The 22130-nt window shown below is 47.5% G+C and overlaps 1 long non-coding RNA gene across 2 annotated transcripts in view; it reads left to right on the plus strand.

The window, feature by feature from the left end:
* Positions 1 to 21795, plus strand: part of LOC136624814 (uncharacterized) — a 41861-nt gene extending 20066 nt beyond the window's left edge. For both annotated transcript variants that reach the window (XR_010792448.1, XR_010792447.1), the window contains 3 exons: positions 19090 to 19200; positions 19434 to 19463; positions 21402 to 21795. This is a non-coding gene — a long non-coding RNA (uncharacterized lncRNA). The remainder of the gene's footprint in view (positions 1 to 19089; positions 19201 to 19433; positions 19464 to 21401) is intronic.
* The last annotated feature ends 335 nt before the right edge of the window (positions 21796 to 22130 follow it).

Genomic DNA, 22130 nt, shown 5'->3' on the forward strand with positions numbered 1-22130 from the left:
ACTGATCATGTTATCATGTGCTGCCCCTCCCTCCTGCTGTACAGAATTTGCAGTTGCAGTTTCTGGAGGTCTGGACCCTGGGGTATGTGTGTGTATGTATATATATGTGTGTGTGTGTGTTTGTGCCTGTACCTATCCATCTGCTATCTATCTATCCATCCATCTGCTATCTATCCATCTTTTATATGTTTATCTATCTATCTATCTATCTATCTATCCAACTCCTATCCATCTATCTATCCATCTGCTATCTATCTATCTATCTATCTATCTATCTATCTATCTATCTATCCATCTATCTATCCATATGCTATCTGTCTTTTCATCTCCTATTTATTCATCTGCAATCTATAGATCCACTATCTACTTATCCATCTGCTATCTATCTATTTATCTATCTATCTGTTCACCTGCTATCTATCTACCTATCCATCTGCTATCTATCCATCCATCCATCTGCTATCTATCTATCCATCATTTATAAGTTTATCTATCTATCTATCTCCTATATATGTATCTATCTATCCATCTCCTATCCATCTATCTATCCATCTGCTATCAATCTAGCTATCTTTCTATCTATCTATCTATCTATCTATCTATCTATCTATCTATCTATCTATCCATCTGTTATCTATCCATCTGCTATCTATCCATTTCCCATCTATTTATCTATCCATCTGCTATTTATCTATCCATGTGCTATCTATTTATCTATCCATCCCCTATCCATCTGCTATCTATCTATCTATCTATTAGAGATGAGCGAGCACCAAAATGCTCGGGTGCTCGTTACTCGGAACGAACTTTTCGCGATGCTCGAGGGTACGTTTCGAGTAACGAACCCCATTGAAGTCAATGGGCGACCCGAGCATTTTTGTATTTCGCCGATGCTCGCTAAGGTTTTCATGTGTGAAAATCTGGGCAATTCAAGAAAGTGATGGGAACGACACAGCAACGGATAGGGCAGGCGAGGGGCTACGTGTTGGGCTGCATCTCAAGTTCACAGGTCCCACTATTAAGCCACAATAGCGGCAAGAGTGCCCCCCCCCCCTCCCAAAAACTTTTACTTCTGAAAAGCCCTCATTAGCATGGCATACCTTTGCTAAGCACCACACTAGCTACAACAAAGCACAATCACTGCCTGGATGACACTCCGCTGCCACTTCTCCTGGGTTACATGCTGACCAACCGCCCCCCCTCCCCCCCCCCCCCCACAGCGCACACCAAAGTGTCCCTGCTCAGCCTTCAGCTGCCCTAATGCCACACCACCCTCATGTCTATTTAGAAGTGCGTCTGCCATGAGGAGGAACCGCAGGCACACACTGCAGAGGGGTTGGCACGGCTAGGCAGCGACCCTCTTTAAAAGGGGCGGGGCGATAGCCCACAATGCTGTACAGAAGCAATGAGAAATAGAATCCTGTGCCACCGCCATCAGGAGCTGCACACGTGGGCATAGCAATGGGGAACCTATGTGCCACACACTATTCATTCTGTCAAGGTGTCTGCATGCCCCAGTCAGACTGGTAATATGTACCTTAACAGTAACCTCGTTGGTGGTAATGTGGTGGTGACTGCGGACCTAGTAGCGCGGTTTTATTTTGTTGGTTTTCGGAATGTGGCCAGGATTAAGTGGGCCGTGGCGGGGGGATGGTGGGGGGGCTCTCTTGTAGTGTCGGTAAAGGTGAAATTCTTGGACTGGCACCAGACGAACCAATGCAAAGGCATTTGCCAAGAATGTTTACCCTGTTGGAGGAGGAGGGGGATGTTTTTGAGGCACTACGTGTCCTCTCCACGTGTCCGTGGTTATATGCAGCTTAACAGTAACCGCGTTGGTGGGAAATGGCCTCGCCGCCATCATGTCTTTGGGAAGCCTCTGTTTCCACACCCCAGAGACATACCATTAGCAGCAGTATAGGCAGAGCCCAGAATTCGTAACATTTCAGCCGTAGCATTAGGACAGGCCCCACTAACATATCACTAGCAGCATTATAGCGGGAGCGCAGTCTTCGTTCCATGTCAGCAATAGTAGCACTCAAGACAGGCCCCAGTAAAGATTCCGAAGCAGCAGTATAGCGGGAGCGCAGTCTTCGTTCCATGTCAGTAATAGTAGCACTCAAGACAGGCCCCAGTAAAGATTCCGAAGTAGCAGTATAGCGGGAGCGCAGTCTTCGTTCCATGTCACTAATAGTAGCACTCAAGACAGGCCCCAGTAACAATTCCGAAGCAGCAGTATAGTGGGAGCGCAGTCTTAGTTCCATTTCAGTAGCTGCAGTATAGCCAAGGCCCAAGCTACATTTATGTAGCTAAAGTGTAGGCCAACCCCACACACACTTCTGTACCATGAGTGCAGGCGAAGAACATACAAATTGCTATGATTACACTGTAGGTGAGGGCCCCAAAAAATTGGTGTACCAACAGTACTAATGTACCTCAGTAAAAATTGGCCATGCCCAACCAAGATGGCAGGTGAAACCCATTAATCGCTTTGGTTAATGTGGCTTAAGTGGTAACTAGGCCTGGAGGCAGCCCAGTTTAACGAAAAATTGGTTCAAGTTAAAGTTTCAACGCTTTTAAGAGCATTGAAACGTATAAAAATTGTTTAAAAAAATTAGATGAGTGAGCCTTGTGGCCCTAAGAAAAATTGCCCGTTCAGCGTGATTACGTGAGGTTTCAGGAGGAGGAGCAGGAGGAGGAGGAGGAATATTAGACACAGATTGATGAAGCAGAAATGTCCCCGTTTTGGATGGTGAGAGAGAACGTAGCTTCCATCCGCGGGTGCAGCCTACGTATTGCTTACGTATCGCTGCTGTCCGCTGGTGGAGAAGAGAAGTCTGGGGAAATCCAGGCTTTGTTCATCTTGATGAGTGTTAGTCTGTCGGCACTGTCGGTTGACAGGCGGGTACGCTTATCTGTGATGATTCCCCCAGCCGCACTAAACACCCTCTCCGACAAGACGCTAGCCGCAGGACAAGCAAGCACCTCCAGGGCATACAGCGCGAGTTCAGGCCACGTGTCCAGCTTCGACACCCAGTAGTTGTAGGTGGCAGAGGCGTCACGGAGGACGGTCGTGCGATCGGCTACGTACTCCCTCACCATCCTTTTACAGTGCTCCCGCCGACTCAGCCTTGACTGGGGAGCGGTGACAGTCTTGGTGGGGAGCCATAAAGCTGTCCAGGCCCTTAAAGACTGTTGCACTGCCTGGGCTGTACATGCTGCTCAATCTCCGCACCTCCCCTGCTACCTGGCCCTCGGAACTGCGCCTTCTGCCACTAGCGCTGTCGGATGGGAATTTTACCATCAGCTTGACCGCCAGGGTCCTGTGGTATAGCAACCCTCTCGAACCCCGTTCCTCTTTGGGAATGAGATTGGGAAGGTTCTCCTTATAGCGTGGGTCGAGCAGTGTGTACACCCAGTAATCCGTAGTGGCCAGAATGCGTGCAACGCGAGGGTCACGAGAAAGGCATCCTAACATGAAGTCAGCTATGTGTGCCAGGGTACCCGTACGCAACACATGGCTGTCTTCACTAGGAAGATCACTTTCAGGATCCTCCTCCTCCTCCTCCTCCTCATCCTCCTCAGGCCATACACGCTGAAAGGATGACAGGCAAGCAGCAGGGGCACCGTCAGCAGTGGGCCAAGCTGTCTCTTCCCCCTCCTCCTCGTCCTCCTCATGCTCCTCCTCCTCCTCCTCCGGAATGCGCTGAGATATAGACAGGAGGGTGCTCTGACTATCCAGCGACATACTGTCTTCCCCCACCTCCGTTTCCGAGCGCAAAGCGGCTGCCTTTATGGTTTGCAGGGAACTTCTCAAGATGCATAGCAGAGGAATGGTGACGCTAATGATTGCAGCATCGCCGCTCACCACCTGGGTAGACTGCTCAAAGTTTCCAAGGACCTGGCAGATGTCTGCCAACCAGGCCCACTCTTCTGAAAAGAATTGAGGAGGCTGACTCCCACTGCGCCGCCCATGTTGGAGTTGGTATTCCACGATAGCTCTACGCTGCTCATAGAGCCTGGCCAACATGTGGAGCGTAGAGTTCCACCGTGTGGGCACGTCGCACAGCAGTCGGTGCACTGGCAGATTAAAGCGATGTTGCAGGGTGCGCAGGGTGGCAGCGTCCGTGTGGGACTTGCGGAAATGTGCGCAGAGCCGGCGCACCTTTACGAGCAGGTCTGACAAGCGTGGGTAGCTTTTCAGAAAGCGCTGAACCACCAAATTAAAGACATGGGCCAGGCATGGCACGTGCATGAGGCTGCCGAGCTGCAGAGCCGCCACCAGGTTACGCCCGTTGTCACACACGACCATGCCCGACCATGGAGGCTCAGCGGCGCAAGCCAACGGTCGGTCTGCTCTGTCAGACCCTGCAGCAGTTCGTGGGCCGTGTGCCTCCTATCTCCTAAGCTGAGTAGTTTCAGCACGACCTGCTGACGCTTGCCCACCGCTGTGCTGCCACGCCGCGCGACACCGACTGCTGGCGACGTCCTGCTGCTGCTGACACATCTAGATTGCGAGACAGAGGTTGAGGAGGAGGAGGAGGAGGAGGGTGCTTTAGTGGACGAAGCATACACCGCCGAACATACCAGCACCGAGCTGGGGCCCGCAATTCTGGGGGTGGGTAGGACGTGAGCGGTCCCAGGCACTGACTCTGTCCCAGCCTCCACTAAATTCACCCAATGTGCCGTCAGGGAGATGTAGTGGCCCTGCCCGCCTGTGCTTGTCCACGTGTCCGTAGTTAAGTGGACCTTGCCACTAACCGCATTGGTGAGGGCGCATACAATGTTGCGGGAGACGTGGTCGTGCAGGGCTGGGACGGCACATCGGGAAAAGTAGTGGCGACTGGGAACTGAGTAGCGCGGGGCCGCCGCCGCCATCATATCTTTGAAAGCCTACGTTTCCACAACCCTATACGGCAGCCTCTCAAGGTCGATAAATTTGGCGATGTGGACGGTTAACGATTGAGCGTACGGGTGCGTGGCGGCGTATTGCGCTTGCGCTCCAACACTTGCGCTAGTGACGGCTGGACTGTGCGGTGCGAGACATTGGTAGATGGGGCCGAGGACAGCGGAGGTGAGGGTGTGGGTGCAGGCCAGGAGACGGTAGTGCCTGTGTCCTGAGAGGGGGGTTGGATCTCAGTGGCAGGTTGGGGCACAGGGGGAGAGGCAGCGGTGCAAACCGGAGGCGGTGAACGGCCTTCGTCCCACCTTGTGGGGTGCTTGGCCATCATATGTTTGCGCATGCTGGTGGTGGTGAGGCTGTTGGTGGTGGCTCCCCGGCTGATCTTGACGCGACAAAGGTTGCACACCACTGTTCGTCGGTCCTCAGGCGTCTCTGTGAAAAACTGCCAGACCTTTGAGCACCTCGGCCTCTGCAGGGTGGCATGGCGCGAGGGGGCGCTTTGGGAAACAGTTGGTGGATTATTCAGTCTGGCCCTGCCTCTACCCCTGGACACCGCACTGCCTCTTGCAACCTGCCCTGCTGCTGCCTCCCCCTCTGAAGACCTGTCCTGAGTAGCCGTTGCACACCAGGTGGGGTCAGTCATCTCATCGTCCAGCTGCTCTTCCTCCGAATCCTCTGTGCGCTCCTCCCTCGGACTTACTGCCCTTACTACTACCTCACTGCAAGACAACTGTGTCTCATCGTCATCGTCCTCCTCACCCACTGAAAGGTCTTGAGACAGTTGGCAGAAGTCCCCAGCCTCATCCCCCGGACCCCGGGAACTTTCCAATGGTTGGGCATCAGTGACGATAAACTCCTCTGGTGGGAGAGGAACCACTGCTGCCCAATCTGAGCAGGGGCCCGAGAACAGTTCCTGAGAGTCTTCCCGCTCCTGAGCATGTGTCATTGTAGTGGAGTGAGGAGGCTGGGAGGAAGGAGGAGCAGCAGAGAGAGGATTCGGATTTGCAGCACTGGACGGCGCAGAACTCTGGGTGGATGATAGCTTGCTGGAAGCACTTTCTGCCATCCACGACAGGACCTGCTCACACTGCTCATTTTCTAATAAAGGTCTCCCGCGTGGACCCATTAATTGTGCGATGAATGTGGGGACGCCAGAAACGTGCCTCTCTCCTAATCGCGCAGCAGTCGGCTGCGACACACCTGGATCAGGAGCTCAGCCCGTGCCCACACCCTCACTTGGGCCTACATGTCCTCAGCCGCGTCCACGTCCTCTAGCCCTACCCCTACCCCTCAGCATGCTGTATTACCAGTGATATCACAGCCAGGAAATAAATTGGCGCAAGCCTGCAGGCCAAATAGAATTTTTTCCCTGCTTTTTACAAGGAACACCCACACTGCGTGTATTCAATGAATACTAAGTTTAATAACTGTGTTGTGGCCCTGCCAATTTGTCCCAGAACTGCAGTGATGCAAAGTAATTCGCTACCTACAGCAGATCAGGGATTTCCCATGCAGGAAAAAAATTGCCGCACGCCTGCGGTAAAACGTAGCTGACTGCGTCTGATTTTTTCTGAACGTTCAGCGCACAGCACACACGTACACAGAGCCCTGAGTACTGTAAGAGGCAGGCCAAATAGAATTTTTTCCCTGCTTTTTACAAGGAACACCCACACTACGTGTATTCAATGAATACTAAGTTTAATAACTGTGTTGTGGCCCTGCCAATTTGTCCCAGAACTGCAGTGATGCAAAGTAATTCGCTACCTACAGCAGATCAGGGATTTCCCATGCAGGAAAAAAAATGCCGCACGCCTGCGGTAAAACGTAGCTGACTGCGTCTGATTTTTTCTGAACGTTCAGCGCACAGCACACATATACACATAGCCCTGAGTACTGTAAGAGGCAGGCCAAATAGAATTTTTTCCCTGCTTTTTACAAGGAACACCCACACTGCGTGTATTCAATGAATAATGTATGTCTTCTGGCCCTGCCTACACAATTCTATCCCTGTAGTATTAATGCCGGGTGCAATGCTCTGCACAGCCGGTTTTGAGAAAAAAAAAAAATGCAACACTGCTAACAGCAGCCTGGACAGTACTGCACACGGATAGATGTGGCCCTAGAAAGGACCGTTGGGGTTCTTGAAGCCTTCACTAACTCCTAACACTCTCCCTGCCTAACCCCCACTTATGTCCCTATTGCAGGGCGCAATGCTCTGCAGATCCAATTTTGGAAAAAAAAAAAAATACTGTGCTAACACAGTACTGCACGCTAGTAGATGTGGCCCTAAGAAGGGCCGTTGGGGTTCTTGAAGCCTACACTAACTCCTAACGCTCTCCCTACAGCAGCTCCAGCACGATAGTACTTTCCCTCAGCTAAGTCACAAGGCATGTGTGGCGAGCCGCGGGAGGGGCCGATTTTTATACTCGGGTGACATCAGATCTCCCCAGCCACTCACAGCAGGGGGGTGGTATAGGGCTTGAACGTCACAGGGGGAAGTTGTAATGCCTTCCCTGTCTTTCAATTGGCCAGAAAAGCGCGCTGACGTCTCAGAGAGGAAACTGAAAGTAACCGGAACACCGCGTGGTACTCGTTACGCGTAACGAGCATCCCGAACACCCTAATATTCGCACGAATATCAAGCTCGGACGAGTACGTTCGCTCATCTCTACTATCTATCTATCTATCTTTCAATATATACACCTCCTTTCTATGTATCTATCTATCCATCTCCTATTTATCTATCCATCTGTCCATCTCCTATCTTTTTATCCATCATCTGTCTATCCAGCGATCTATAAAGGATATGTATAGAAGAGCGCTCACTGCGGAGATGTTAACGCTATGGTGGTTCTGCGGGGTATTCTGTGGTTGAGAATCAATCTTTTCAAATCGAGCCAGGGGTTTATAGGTGCTCCAAAGAGATCTCATATCACTGATGAGACGGCAGCTGGAGGAAACTCCATTCACAGAGTGAAGGAGACAATAAAATAGCAAGACAAAAAAGGAAAACTCCTCAGCGCTCACACCAATATATGCATGTAGGTATAGATGGAGAAAAGGTGGAACTTACTCGATGGAGGCGCCTATAGCCCAGGCGCCTCCCAATCCAGGATTCGCTTATCGCACGGAGATGAATGCCAGCGGCAGCGGAGGTATTTTCACAACTTTTATTACGTGTAATGGAGATATACACAACGCGTTTCGGCCTGGAGGCCTTTTTCAAGTGTACAAACTACTACAAAATTTGCAATTATATAGAGATTATCTGAGAGGTGTTGTGTGCTGTGGCGAATCCCGTTTGTATGAGGGGGAGGATCGGGGGAGTGAACGAGGGAGGAGAAAGCACCCTCGTTCACTCCCCCGATCTATCTTTTTATCTATCTGCTATCTATCTATCTATCTATCTATCTATCTATCTATCTATCTATCTATCTATCTGCTATTTATATCTATATATCTATCTTTCTAACAATCTGCTATTTATCTATTCATCCATCTGCTATATATCTATCCATCTGCTATCTTTTTATCTATCTATCCATCTCCTATCTATCTATCCATCCGTTCATCTCCTATCTATTTATCCATCATCTATTTATCCATCCATGTACGATCTATCTACCTATCCATCTGTTATCCATCTATCTGCCATCTATCTATCTATCTATCTATCTATCTATCTATCTATCTAATCATCTCCCATCTATTTATCTATCCATCTTCTATTTATCTATCCATGTGCTATCTATCTATCTGCTATCTATCCATCTCCTCTCTATCTATCTATTGTTTCATCCATCCATCTCTTATCTATTTATCATTCTATCTATCTATTCATCCATCTCCTATCTATCTTTGCATCTCCTATCTATGTATCTTTCTATCTATTTATCTATCTTTCTTTTGATTCATCCGTCTCCTATATATCTTTCCATCTCCTATCTATCTATCCATCTCCTATCTATCTATCTATCCATCCGTCCATCTCCTATCTAGTTATCTATTTATCCATCATCTATCAATCTATTCATCTGCGATCTATCTATCCATCTACCTATCCATCTGTAATCCATCCATCTGCTATTTATCTATCTATCTATCTATATCTATCCATCTCCCATCTATTTATCTATCCATCTTCTATTTATTTATCTATGTGCTATTTATCTATTCATCTCCTATCTATCTATCTATCTATCTATCTATCTATCTATCTATCTATCTATCTATCTATCTATCTATCTATCTATCTATCTATTCATCCCCTCTCTATCTATCTATCGTTTCATCCATCCATCTCATATCTATTTATCATTCTATCTATCTATCTATCTATCTATCTATCTATCTATCTATCTATCTATCTATCGTTTCATCCATCCATCTCCTATCTATCTTTGCATCTCCTATCTATGTATCTATCTATCTATTGATTCATCTGTCTCCTATATTTCTATCTATCTATCTATCTATCTATCTATCTATCCATCTACCTATCCATCTGTTATCCATCCATCTGCTATCTATCTATCTATCTATCTATCTATCTATCTATCGATCTATCTATCCATCTCCTATCTTTCTTACCATCTTCTATCTATGTACCTTTCTATTTATCTATCTATCCATCCATATGCGATCTATCTATCTACCTATCCATCTGCCATCTATCTATCTATCTATCTATCTATCTATCTATCTATCTATCTATCTATCCATCTCCCATCTCCCATCTCCCATCTATTTATTTATCCATCTTTTATTTATCTATGCATGTGCTATCTATCTATCTGCTATCTATCTATCTATTTATCTATCTATCTATCCATCTGCTATCCATCTATGTGTCTATCGATCCATTTGCTATCTATCTTTCTATCCATCTGCTATCTATCTATCCAGCTGCTATCTATCTTTTTATCTATCTATCTGCTATCTATCTTTCCATCTGCTATCTATCTATCTATCTATCTATCTATCTATCTATCTATCTATCTATCGCACCAAAATGCTCGGGTGCTCGTTTCTCGGGACGAAAATTTCGCGATGCTCGAGGGTTCGTTTCGAATAACGAACCCCATTGAAGTCAATGGGCGACACGAGCATTTTTGTATATCGCCGATGCTCGCTAAGGTTTCCCTTTGTGAAAATCTGGGCAATTCAAGAAAGTGATGGGAACGACACAGCAACGGATAGGGCAGGCGAGGGGCTACATGTTGGGCTGCATCTCAAGTTCACAGGTCCCACTATTAAGCCAAAATAGCGGCAAGAGTGCCCCCCCCTCCCAACAATTTTTACTTCTGAAAAGCCCTCATTAGCAATGCATACCTTAGCTAAGCACCACACTACCTCCAACAAAGCACATTCACTGCCTGCATGACACTCTGCTGCCACTTCTCCTGGGTTACATGCTGCCCCCCCCCCCCCCCCGCGCACGACCCAGTGTCCACAGCACACACCAAAGTGTCCCTGCACAGCCTTCAGCTGCCCTCGTGCCACACCAACCTCATGTCTATTTATAAGTGCGTCTGCCATGAGGAGGAACTGCAGGCACACACTGCAGAGGGTTGGCATGGCTAGGCAGCGACCCTCTTTAAAAGGGGAGGGGCGATAGCCCACAATGCTGTACAGAAGTAATGAGAAATCCAATCCTGTGTTACCTCCATCAGGAGCTGCATTGCCATTGCATTGCCCATCACAGCTGAGGTAACGTCAGATAAAATACAGGTGGGCTTCGGCCCACACTGCATACCCCAGTCAGACCGGGGTTTTTAATACATAGACACAGGCACGTACATCTCCCTAATGGGAAGTCCATGTGGACCGACAGCATGGGTGGGTCCCAGGAAGCCACCAGCAGTACATAAATATTTCCCATTGCAGTGCCCAGCACAGCTGATGTAATGTCAGCTTTAATGCAGGTGGGCAAAAAATTAATTGGATTACACTGTAGGCGAGGGCCCCAAAAAATTGGTGTACCAACAGTACTAATGTACCTCAGAAAAATTGCCCATGCCCAACCAAGAGGGCAGGTGAAACCCATTAATCGCTTTGGTTAATGTGGCTTAATTTGTAACTAGGCCTGGAGGCAGCCCAGTTAAAATAAAAATTGGTTCAGGTGCAAGTTTCAACGCTTTAATGAGCATTGAAACGTATAAAATATGTTTACAAAAATTATATGACTGAGCCTTGTGGGCCTAAGAAAAATTGCCCGTTCGGCGTGATTACGTGAGGTTTCAGGAGGAGGAGCAGGAGGAGGAGGATGAATATAATACACAGATTGATGAAGCTAAAAGGTCCCCGTTTTTGATGGTGATAGAGAATGATACTTCCATCCGCGGGTGCAGCCTACGTATTGTTTAGGTATCACTGCTGTCCGCTGGTGGAGAAGAGAAGTCTGGGGAAATCCAGGCTTTGTTCATCTTGATGAGTGTAAGCCTGTCGGCACTGTCGGCTGACAGGCGGGTACGCTTATCCGTGATGATTCCCCCAGCCGCACTAAACACCCTCTCTGACAAGACGCTAGCCGCAGGACAAGCAAGCACCTCCAGGGCATACAGCGCGAGTTCAGGCCATGTGTCCAGCTTCGACACCCAGTAGTTGTAGTGGGCAGAGGCGTCACGGAGGACGGTCATGCGATCGGCTACGTACTCCCTCACCCTCCTTTTACAGTGCTCCCGCTGACTCAGCCTTGACTGGGGAGCGGTGACACAGTCTTGCTGGGGAGCCAGAAAGCTGTCGACACCCAGTAGTTGTAGTGGGCAGAGGCGTCACGGAGGACGGTCATGCGATCGGCTACGTACTCCCTCACCCTCCTTTTACAGTGCTCCCGCTGACTCAGCCTTGACTGGGGAGCGGTGACACAGTCTTGCTGGGGAGCCAGAAAGCTGTCAAAGGCCTTAGAGAGTGTTCCCCTGCCTGTGCTGTGCATGCTGCCTGATCTCCGCGCCTCCCATGTTACCTGGCCCTCGGAACTGCGCCTTCGGCCACTAGCGCTGTTGGATGGGAATTTTACCATCAGTTTGTCCGCCAGGGTCCTGTGGTATAGCATCACTCTCGAACCCCTTTCCTCTTCGGGTATGAGAGTGGAAAGGTTCTCCTTATACCGAGGGTCGAGCAGTGTGTATACCCAGTAATCCGTAGTGGCCAGAATGTGTGTAACGCGAGGGTCACGAGAAAGGCATCCTAACATGAAGTCAGCCATGTGTGCCAGGGTACCTGTACGCAACATATGGCTGTCCTCACTAGGAAGATCATTTTCAGGATCCTCCTCCTCCTCCTCAGGCCATACACGCTGAAAGGATGACAGGCAAGCAGCATGGGTACCCTCAGCAGTGGGCCAAGCTGTCTCTTCCCCCTCCTCCTCATCCTCCTCATGCTCCTCCTCCTCAACGCACTGAGATATAGACAGGAGGGTGCTCTGACTATCCAGCGACATACTGTCTTCCTCCGCCTCCGTTTCTGAGCGCAGAGCGTCTGCCTTTATGCTTTGCAGGGAACTTCTCAAGAGGCATAGCAGAGGAATGGTGACGCTAATGATTGCAGCATCGCCGCTCACCATCTGGGTAGACTCCTCAAACTTTCCAAGGACCTGGCAGATGTCTGCCAACCAGGCCCACTCTTCTGTAAAGAATTGAGGAGGCTGACTCCCTCTGCGCCGCCCATGTTGGAGTTGGTATTCCACTATAGCTCCACGCTGCTCATAGAGCCTGGCCAACATGTGGAGCGTAGAGTTCCACCGTGTGGGCACGTCGCACAGCAGTCGGTGCACTGGCAGATTAAACCGATGTTGCAGGGTGCGCAGGGTAGCAGCATCCGTGTGGGACTTGCGGAAATGTGCGCAGAGCCGGCGCACCTTTCCGAGCAGGTCTGACAAGTGTGGGTAGTTTTTCAGAAAGCGCTGAACCACCAAATTAAAGACGTGGGCCAGGCATGGCACGTGCGTGAGGCTGCCGAGCTGCAGAGCCGCCACCAGGTTACGGCCGTTGTCACACACGACCATGCCCGGTTGGAGGCTCAGCGGCGCAAGCCAGCGGTCGGTCTGCTCTGTCAGACCCTACAGCAGTTCGTGGGCCGTATGCCTCTTCTCTCCTAAGCTGAGTAGTTTCAGCACGGCCTGCTGACGCTTGCCCACCGCTGTGCTGCCACGCCGCGTGACACCGACTGCTGGCGACGTGCTGCTGCTGACACATCTTGATTGCGAGACAGAGGTTGCGTAGGAGGAGGAGGAGGAGGGTGGTTTAGTGGAGGAAGCATACACCGCCGCATATACCACCACCGAGCTGGGGCCCGCAATTCTGGGGGTGGGTAGGACGTGAGCGGTCCCAGGCTCTGACTCGGTCCCAGCCTCCACTAAATTCACCCAATGTGCCGTCAGGCAGATATAGTGGCCCTGCCCGCCTGTGCTTGTCCATGTGTCCATTGTTAAGTGGACCTTGGCAGTAACCGCGTTGGTGAGGGCGCGTACAATGTTGCGGGAGACGTGGTCGTGCAGGCCTGGGACGGCACATCGGGAAAAGTAGTGGCGAGTGGGAACTGAGTAGCGCGGGGCCGCCGCCGCCATCATATCTTTGAAAGCCTACGTTTCCACAACCCTATCCAGCAGCATCTCCAGGCTGTTAAATTTGGCTCCAACACTTGCGCTAGCGACGGCTGGACGGTGCGCTGAGAGACATTGCTGGATGGGCCGAGGACAGCGGAGGTGAGGGTGTGGGTGCAGGCCGGGAGACAGTAGTGCCTGTGTCCTGAGAGGGGGGTTGGATCTCAGTGGCAGGTTGGGGCACAGGGGGAGAGGCAGCCGTGCAAACCGGAGGTGGTGAACGGCCTTCGTCCCACCTTGTGGGCTGCTTGGCCATCATATGTCTGCGCATGCTGGTGGTGGTAAGGCTGGTGGTGGTGGCTCCCCGGCTGATCTTGGCGTGACAAAGGTTGCACACCACTGTTCGTCGGTCGTCTGCATTCTCAGTGATAAACTGCCAGACCTTTGAGCACCTCGGCCTCTGCAGGGTGGCATGGCGCGAGGGGGCGCTTTGGGAAACAGTTAGTGGATAATTCGGTCTGGCTCTGCCTCTACCCCTGGCCACCGCACTGCCTCTTCCAACCTGCCCTGCTGCTGCACTTGCCTCCCCCTCTGAAGACCTGTCCTCAGTAGGTGTAGCAAACCAGGTGAGGTCAGTCACCTCATCATCCTGCTGCTCTTCCTCAGAATCCTCTGTGCGCTCCTCTCTCGGACTTACTCCAATTACTACTACCTGAGTGATAGACAATTGTGTCTCATCGTTATCGTCCTCCTCACCCACTGAAAGCTCTTGAGACAGTTGCCGGAAGTCCCCAGCCTCATCCCTCGGACCCCGGGAACTTTCCAAAGGTTGGGCATCGGTCAAGACAAACTCCTCCAGTGGGAGAGGATTCGGAACCATTGCTGCCCATTCTGGGCAGGGGCCCGAGAACAGTTCCTGGGAGTCTGCCTGCTCCTCAGAATGTGTCATTGTAATGGAGTGAGGAGGCTGGGAGGAAGGAGGAGCAGCAGCCAGAGGATTCAGAGTTGCAGCAGTGGACGGCGCAGAACTCTGGGTGGTCGATAGATTGCTGGATGCACTTTCTGCCATCCACGAAAGGACCTGCTCACGCTGCTCATTTTCTAATAAAGGTCTATTGCATGGACCCATTGATTGTGAGATGAATGTGGGGACGCCAGAAACGTGCCTCTCTCCTAATCCCGCAGCAGTCGGCTGCGATACACCTGGATCAGGAGCTCGGCCTGTGCCCACACCCTGACTTGGGCCTCCGCGTCCTCGCCCGCGTCCACGTCCATGTCCTCTAGGCCTACCCCTACCCCTCAGCATGGTGTATTCCCAGTAGTGCAGAAACAGAACGCTGTAATTAAATGTGCCGCTTATTGGCCTGTGGTTGGAGGCTGACTTCGCTTATGGAATGCACAGCAGAGCCAGGAAAGAATTTTGCACAAGCCTGCTGTAACACTTAGCTGGCTGCATATTAATTAGGACTACTACCCCCAGCAGAGACGCAGTACACTCAGGACGGTCACTGGCAGCCCAAATAGAATGTTTTTTCCCAAATTTTTTTGGAAAAGCCCACTGCCTATATAGACATTATATCTCTTTCACTGTCCCTGCCTCAGCACTACTGGCCCTGGACTATGTAAAATTACTACAGACTGTTTCCCTCTGGACAGGATGACAGCGGTGATGTGACGGGCAACGCAGAGCCAGGAAAGAATTTTGCGCAAGCCTGCTGTAACACTTAGCTGGCTGCGTATTAATTAGGACTACTACCCCCAGCAGAGACGCAGTACACTCAGGACGGTCACAGGCAGCCCAAATAGAATGTTTCTTCCCAAATTTTTTTGGAAAAGCCCACTGCCCATATAGACAGTATATCTCTTTCACTGTCCCTGCCTCACCACTACTGGCCCTGGACTATGTAAAATTACTGCAGACTGAGGACGCAATACTCTGCACAGCCGATATACAAAAAAAAAAGTGCAACACTGCAAAAAGCAGCCTCAACAGTACTGCACACGGTCAGATGTGGCCCTAAGAAGGACCGTTGGGGTTCTTGAAGCCTACAATAACTCCTAACACTCTCCCTATAGCAGCTCCACCATCAGCAGCACTTTTCCTGAGCTATGTCTGAATGCATCTGTGGCGAGCTGCGGGAGGGGCCGATTTATATACTCGGGTGACACCTGATCTCGCCAGCCACTCACTGCAGGGGGGTGGTATAGGGCTTGAACGTCGCAGGGGGAAGTTGTAATGCCTTCCCTGTCTTTCTATTGGCCAGAAAAGCGCGCTAACGTCTCAGAGATGAAAGTGAAAGTAACTCGAACATTGCGTGGTGCTCGCCTCTAGTAACGAGCATCTCGAACACGCTAATACTCGAACGAGTATCAAGCTCGGACGAGTACGTTCGCTCATCTCTACTATCTATCTATCTATCTATCTATCTATCTATCTATCTATCTATCTATCAATCTATCCTCTTCCTATCTATGTATCTATCTATCTCCTATCTATCTATCCATCCGTCCATCTCCTATGTATTTATCTATTTATCCATCTGCTATCTATCTATCTACTCATCTATCTGTTATCCATCCATCTGCCATCTATCTATTTATCTATCTCTCCATCTATCCATCCATTCATCTTCTATCTTTTTATCTATCTATCTATCCATCTGCTATCCATCTATGTATCTATCTCTCCATCTCCTATCCATCTGCTATCTATCTATCTATCTATCTATCTATCTATCTATCTATCAATCAATCTATTTATCCACTTCCTATATATGTATCTATCTATCCATCTCCTATCTATCTATCCATCCGTCCATCTCCTATCTATTTATCCATCATCTATCTACCTATCCATCTGTTATCCATCCATCTGCCATCTATCTATCTATCTATCTATCTATCTATCTATCTATCTATCTATCTATCTATCTATCTATCTATCTATATATCTATCCTTCTCCCATCTATTTGTCTATCCATCTTCTGTTTATCTATTCATTTGCTGTCTATCTATCTCATTGCTATCTATCTATCTATCTATCTATCTATCTATCTATCTATTCATCTCCTATTTATCTGTCTATTTATCTATCTATCGTTTCATCCATCCATCTCCTATCTATTTATCATTCTATCTATCTAGCTATATATCTATCTATCCATCTGCTATCCTTCTATGTATCTATCCATCCATCTCCTATCCTATCTATCTATCTATCTATCCATCCATTCATCTCCTATCTATTTATCATTCTATCTATCTATCTATCCATCTGCTATCCATCTATGTATCTATTGATCCATTTGCTATCTATCTTTCTATCCATCTGCTATCTATCTATCCATCTGCTGTCTATGTTTTTATCTATCTATCTATCTATCTGATATCTATCTTTCCATCTGCTATCTATCTATCTATCTATCTATCTATCTATCTATCTATCTATCTATCTATCTATCCATCTGCTATGTATATCTATGTATCTGTCTATCTATCTAACTAACCATCTACTATCTATCCATCTATGCATCTGCTTTCTATCTATCTCCTATCTATGTATCTATCTCTCCTTCTCCTATCCATCTGCTATCTATCTATCTATCTATCTATCTATCTATCTATCTGTCTGTCTGTCTGTCTGTCTGTCTGTCTGTCTATCTATCTGTCTATCTATCTATCTATCCATCTCCTATCTATCTATCCATCCGTCCATCTCCTATTTATTTATCTATTTATCCATCATCTATCTATCTATCTATCTATCTATCTATCTATCTATCTATCTATCTATCTATCTACCTATCCATCTGTTATCCATTCATCTGCTATCTATCTATCTATCTATCTATCTATCTATCTATCTATCTATCTATCTATCTATCTGTCTGTCTATCTATCTATCCGTCTCCCATCTATTTATCTATCCATCTTCTGTTTATCTATCCATGTGCTGTCTATCTATTCATCTCCTATTTATCTATCTATTTATCTATCGTTTCATCCATCCATCTCCTATCTGTTTATCATTTTATCTATCTAGCTATATATCTATCTAGCTATCTAGCTATCTATCTATTTATCTATCTATCCATCTGCTATCCTTCTATGTATCTATCCATCCATCCATCTCCTATCTATCTATCTATCTATCTATCTATCTATCTATCTATCTATCTATCTATCTATCTAAAACATGAACACACCCTAATGCCACTCTCACATGTGTTCAGAAAATGCAGCTTGTAATCATGGCATTTTTACCAGCATTTCGAGCACAGTCTTTCAATACATTGTACAGAGTTTGACAGCACTTTTTAATGCACCCCATCATTGTGATAGGCGATGAGATGTGATAAAAACCACAAAAACACCAAAATAGAACAGACGGCTCTTGAAAATCATGGTGTTAGGAAGACTTCGTTCGTGCGCAGGTTTTGAGTAACTCTGCGGTTAGTATGGCGCTCGGGAAACCCCGCTAATACCGTTAAAAAGCGGTGAGTGTTTGTGAGTGTGGCCTGCGGGGCTACAAACAAGTTTTCATCTAGTGCAGGAAATGTAAAGGTTACTCCAAGGGACAGATCATGTATGCAGTACCAGTTAGGTATGGGTACGGGGGAGTGTGGGGTAGAGACCAATGGGGGGGCCCCGAGCTTTACTTTTGCAACTGGGCCCCTGAGCCTTTAGGTACGCCCCTGACTGTGACTGCTACTATGCCTCCTGATTTTTTCTTATTGCTGTAGTTATTTTCTCAATTTCTCTCATATATGTATATACTTTTTTGTAATGTATGCCGCTGTGCTTCAGAAATGATGAAATATTTAGTAACTTAAAAGGTGTCTAGGATTTCTCTGCTAATATACCTGGGGCTGCCAATTGTGGTGAACCACCAAAACGTATATTTGCTGGAAGGCTAGCCACCCATTTGATACTGAGTGTAGTGAGATATAAAGCACTGCAGAATAAGTTAGCTCTATACAAATAAGGATTATTATTATATCAGTATTCCACTCAGCCTCAGATCATCTCTTGGGTTCTTTTGAATAGTTGCTAGTCTTTCATCTGAGGAACACTTTTTGTGTGACCTATTTAAGGTCCCAGTCAATGTAATTTAATTATTGACGCATAGCCACCATCTATGTCTATCATGCTCTGTATGTAGGGGAGGAAAAGCAAAAAAACCCTAATCTCAGTTTGGAAAAAAACAGCTAGAGCTCATATATTTACTAGGTCATAAAAATCTTCTATGGGTCTGTGGCCCTAAAGCTACCAAACTAAACCGTTTTTTCAGTGCTCTTGACTAGCCGCTATTAGTCTATTATTTTATGTTTGGGAAATAAAAATAATGTCTTAAGGGAACTTCCTAGTGAAAAAAAAATCTTACAGAAATATCCCTGTAAATAAAATGTAAAAATTTGATTTATTTAAAACCCCCCTTTTAAATACCCCTGATTATGTAGCACTGAGCTCCTTTTGGCACTTCTTGCCTCAGCATGTACAATATCACCTTCATCGCTTAAACAGTTACAACTTATTTGCCAGTGTCCCCTACTAATCTCGCACATAGCTCTATTTTTCTGCCAAGAAAATGTTTTTTAAATGTTCTTTTAAAAAATCTGATACTGAAGTTTTTTTTACTTGTTGCAGCTGCAGAGCTCCCACACTGATAACAGGCAATCCTTCTCTATAAAGTGCTATAACCAATCTTTGGGTTGTGTAAGGCAGACAGAGGAATGAGCAAGATGCTGCTTTGGGCGGGTAAGAACCAAGAGAATGTTACTGGAATGTCTATCTAAAGCTTTACTCTATTGATACTTATCATAATATGCTCAGTACGTCCCTGTGAAGATCATTAGGACATAATCCATACTAATTATTTGAATCTTTCACTCTCCTATTCAAAAAGTGGATTTTTTAAAATTTGTGGTTAAATTCACCATGTAATTTTCTGCTATTGTATGGATATGATGTTTCTGCTTTCTCTATGACAGGTCTATTCCTGCTGCTGAATGTTCAGCTGGGTAAGATATTTGCTTAATTAATATTCATATATCAATTTACAGAAATGATACATAAATGTTGCAACTAAGAAACAAAATATAGTTGAAGAAGACGAAACACTTCTAAATTGTATTTTGGATATGTCACCACTGAGGCATTCAAACCTAATGACAATATATAATCATATTTAATACATTAGCATTAGAGATGAGCGAATCTACTTGGCCACGCCCCTTTTTCGCCCGAGCGCCGCGATTTTCGAGTACTTCCGTACTCGGGCGAAAAGATTCGTGGGGCGCCGTGGGTAAGTGGGGGGTTGCAGCGGGGAGTGGGTGGGGGGGAGAGGGAGAGAGAGTGGGCCCCCCCCTGTTTCCCGCTGCTACCCCCTGCTCCGCCACGCCTCCCCCTGCCCCCCCTGCCCCCCGGAGCTGTGTGTCATATGCATGGGGGTCAGGATGGATGTAGTGAAGCTATGTGTGTGATGTGTGTGAGGGTCAGAATGGATGTAGTGGAACTGTGTGTGATGTGTGTTGGGGTCAAAATGGATGTAGCGAAGCTGTGTGCATGATGTCTGGGGATCAAGATGGATGTAGCACAGCTGTGTGTGATGTCTGTGGGAATCAGGATGGATATAGTGGAGCTGTGTGTGTGATGTGTGTGGGGATCAAAATGGATGTAGCGGAGCTGTGTGTGTGATGTCTGGGGATCAGGATGGATGTAGCGGAGCTGTGTGTGTGATTTGTGGGGATAAGGATAGATGTAGCCGAGCTGTGTTTGTGATGTGTGGGGATGAGGATGGATGTAGCGGAGCTGTGTTTGTGATGTCTGGGGATCAGGATGGATGTAGCAGAGCTGTGTGTGATGTCTGGGGGTCAGGATGGGTGTCGAGCTGGCGCTGCAGTGACGGTGTCGGGGCCCAAGGAAGAGAGCGGAGGAGCAGTACATACGAGATATGCACCATGTACTGCATGTAATCTTGTATGTTTAGGTGGTATACGTTATACCAGCTGTACATATAATTACATACAGGACATATCTACCTTACATAATCATCACTATATACAGGGGAGGTATATTTCCTGTATATAGTGATATGGACCATGCTGGAGTAACCTGTGTATCATGTATATAATTATATATGTGTAGATTGTATGTGATGCGAGCATCTGCAGCGTGTTCTCACAAGTGGATGACGTGTGAATCGCACTAAACGTCATCTACTCGTGAGAACATGCTGGCCTGGATCCCGCACATGCGCACAGACGCTGGACGGGATCCAGGAGATAAAGGAGAAAAAAATGCTGTGATAAGCCACGCCCCAAGCCACGGCCCCTTTTTGGCCGATATTTTTTCGTGACAAAGGTGGCAATCCTAATCCCACCCTGTGCCCAGCTGGTGACCCCGCTTACCTGTCCGGATTCTTTTTTATCTCTACTGCGAAAGCGCCAGCCGTCGTGCTGGCACGCATGCACAGTACAAATTACGCTGCACTGTCGCTAGGCGATGACGCTAGGCGATCCTGCAACCTTTCGGCAATGATGATTGCAAAAGGGCCACGGGACAGACATCTTCCAATAAACTCAATGGAAGTCGTCCAGGCGGAAACAGCACAGAAATGGAGCATACTGCAATGTTTTTTTTTACTGCCTGTGTGCAGGAACAGCGGTTCTCCACAGGAGGGTATGGGCAGTATTTACTACGAAATTCAAAGGGAAGCCACCATTCCCGGATTCTGCAAATTAAATCCGCCTGTGTGCAGGAGCCCTTATACAATGATTATGCTTCACTGTTATCACTGTGCCTGTAGTTTTGTTCTTATTAAATGTAGAACTCCATTAATATCACTGTCCTCAGAATAAGGATAAATCACATATAGACGTGTAGGAAGTGTTTTTGGTAAGAAGATTTCTTCTAGATATTAACACTTTCATGGAATGTTCTCCCTATAATATATTTAGGTTCATCTGTAAATTTCCCTGGGAACACATGTGGTTCAGGAGGAGGTACACCGGAGCCTCCAGTCAGTCGTCCCACTGATCCTCCGGTCACTCCTCCAACTTTCATTCCTGCAAGTGATCCTCTGGTCACTCCTCCAACTAACCCTCCGGTCACTCCTCCAATTGTTCGTCAAGTCGATGATGTGGACCCCAACTTCTGTGCGGGTAAAACAGATGGCCTTTATGTAAACCTAGTTAATTCAAGCAAATTTTACATATGTGCAGCTGAAATCACCTATGCATTGAGATGTGCGGATGGCTTAGAATTTCAGGCAGTTTGCAACTGTTGCAACTGACCATCTTCTCTCATATAAAAGCACCAATGTAAACTCCCTAATAAATCTTCATTTGAATACGCTTTTGTAGTTTTTATTTGTGCAAAACCATTGCTGTATTTCAACACTCCTCTGATTGTGAAACGATATAATGCATATACTTATCTCTAGTGATGAGCGAACGTACTCGTCCGAGCTTGATGCTCGGGCGAATATTAGGGTGTTCGGGATGCTCGTTACTCTTAACGAGTACCACGCGGTGTTCGGGTTACTTTCACTTTCCTCTGTGAGACGTTAGCGCGCTTTTCTGGCCAATTGAAAGACAGGGAAGGCATTACAACTTCCCCCTAACGTTCAAGCCCTATACCACCCCCCTGCTGTGAGTGGCTGGGGAGATCAGATGTCACCCGAGTAT

This window comes from Eleutherodactylus coqui, chromosome 4 (assembly GCF_035609145.1).
Source record: "Eleutherodactylus coqui strain aEleCoq1 chromosome 4, aEleCoq1.hap1, whole genome shotgun sequence".
Taxonomy (NCBI): Eukaryota; Metazoa; Chordata; class Amphibia; order Anura; family Eleutherodactylidae; genus Eleutherodactylus; species Eleutherodactylus coqui.